Consider the following 2,424-nt stretch of genomic DNA (forward strand, 5'->3'; position numbering starts at 1 on the left):
TCCGCCTCGCCGCGTCGCTTCCTCCGCGCCGCCGCCCGGAGATGCTCGCCGCCCGAGCCGGCCGGAGCAGTTCGCCGCGCCGCCGCGACCCTTTGCTACCGCGCCTCGCCTCGCCGCCACCGGTCCTCTCCGCCACCAACCGTCGGCCCCGCGTCCGTCGGAGCTCCGCCCGGCGCCACCCTACGCGCCGCGCCCCGGCCTCTCGCGGCATCCGCCTCTCGCCGGCGTCGAGCTCGCCGGAGCCCCGCTCCGGTCGGATCCGAGGAGGGTGGATGAGATCCACCCATCCCTCCAAACAAACGGCGTCCTCCGTCTCGGATCCGCGCCGTCCCGCACCACCTCATCCTTGAGATTTCCATGTTTCATATGCCCATATTCATCATGTCGTAACTCCGCATCCGTAACTCCAATTTGAGCATATAGCATATCAATATGTTCGTCTCAGAGAGTACATCATTTCATCTCATTGCATCATTTTCATTTGAGTTCATCTTGATGCCCGAAATGCTGTTGGAAGAATGCTATTTGGGATAATTGTCAGATCTGCTGCTCCAATTAGATATTTATCATTTTTTCCATGATTATTGTGTGCATGATATGCCCCTGAGCTCTACATGAGTTTTGTTATATGTTTTGCCATCTATCCATAGGTGCAACCCATGTATTTTTGTGATGTGTGTGGTGACTAGCACAAGCTTGCAAAGTGGTGCATTCGTTAATGCTGATTTCAGGGACTTAGCATTTCCAATAAGTCCTTGATCTGTTTATCTCAATATGCCATATGTTCTTGTTGTTTCGAAGTGATCCGTGTCTCTTTTGAGGATGATCAGTAAGGATGTTTTGTTAATCTTGTAGTGCTCTATCCATCCATGTCTTTGTTTGCAATTATGGAGCACCCTAGCTTGAGTCAATCGAGCTCTACTTTTGTCATTTCGTGAGTCTGGCCAGATTGTCTACTTGTTAGCAATTTTGCCGAGGATGTTGTAGTTGATCCGTGCACGCTATGTTATTGTTCTTGCCATGTCTAGCTTGTATTTTGTGTATTCTTGATGGGTGTAAGCTTAGATTATCATGTTTTGCTCTGTGGTGAGTGCATCGAGCTCGTAAACATGCGTACTTGATATCTGTTTCAGCATGCTCCAGTTTTCTCCAAGTCTGAGAACTGATCATGTTTTTGCCATGTTCACATGCTTGCAAATGTATTTTCTGATCCCTTTCGGCTCAAGGTCCCTAAGGGACTTTTGTTAAGCTCTTTGAGTAGCTCCATCCCATGATTTACTTTGCCATGTTCAGGTCCTGTAGCATATCGTTTTCATGCTCCAAAGAGTGCTATCTGATCTGAAATTCCAGACAAGTGTTAATTTCACTAAGTCTGAAATCTGTTTACCAAATGCATTTTTTCCATGCTTGTTTGAACCTGTTAATGGATGAATTGGCCGTAGCTCAGTGCTAGACTTTTGTTAAGATTCTTGAATGGATCCCTGCTATGTATTGTGTTGCCATGTTTGGGTGTTGTAGCATGTTCATCTTGTCGCATTTAGATGGCTACGTGCTGTATATCGCAGACCGGTGCCATATTTGAATTGCTTGCCATTTCCAAACCGTACCTCCGATTCCGGCGTTCTTTATATCGTTTTCAAGTGATTTCATCTCACCTTCCAGTGGCACACTTGGATTTCCAAGTTGAGGCCAGGTTCAATCATTCCTTGTCAAATCATGCATATGCATCGCATACCGCATTCCGCATATCATATCATATTCATGTGTTGGTTGTTTACTATGTTGTGTGCTTCTTTCCGGTGTTTGCTTCTTCGGGTTGGTTCCGGTAATGTCGTGTTTTTGAGGACCCGCTCGTCTTCGTCCGTTTGTCTTCTTCATGGACTCGTTCTTCTTCCTTGCGGGATTTCAGGCAAGATGATTATACCCTCGAAATCACTACTATCTTTGCTTTGCTAGATGCTCGCTCTTTTGCTATGCCTATGCTACGATGCCTACCACTTGCTTATCATGCCTCCCAAATTGCCATGTAAAACCTCTAACCCACCTTGTCCTAGCAAACCGTTGTTTGGCTATGTTACCGCGTTGCTCAGCCCCTCTTATAGCGTTGTTAGTTGCAGGTGAAGATTAAAGTTTGTTCCTTGTTGGAACATGGAGTTGTTGTTCCTTGTTGGAACATGTTTACTTGTTGGGTTATCACACTATATCTTATTTAATTAATGCATCTATATACTTGGTAAAGGGTGGAAGGCTCGGCCTTATGCCTGGTGTTTTGTTCCACTCTTGCCGCCCTAGTTTCCGTCATATCAGTGTTATGTTCCCGGATTTTGCGTTCCTTACGCGGTTGGGTAATAATGGGAACCCCTTGACAGTTCGCCTTGAATAAAACTCTTCCAGCAATGCCCAACATTGGTTTTACCATTCGCC

The sequence above is a fragment of the Triticum aestivum genome, chromosome 4A (assembly GCF_018294505.1).
Source record: "Triticum aestivum cultivar Chinese Spring chromosome 4A, IWGSC CS RefSeq v2.1, whole genome shotgun sequence".
Taxonomy (NCBI): domain Eukaryota; kingdom Viridiplantae; phylum Streptophyta; class Magnoliopsida; order Poales; family Poaceae; genus Triticum; species Triticum aestivum.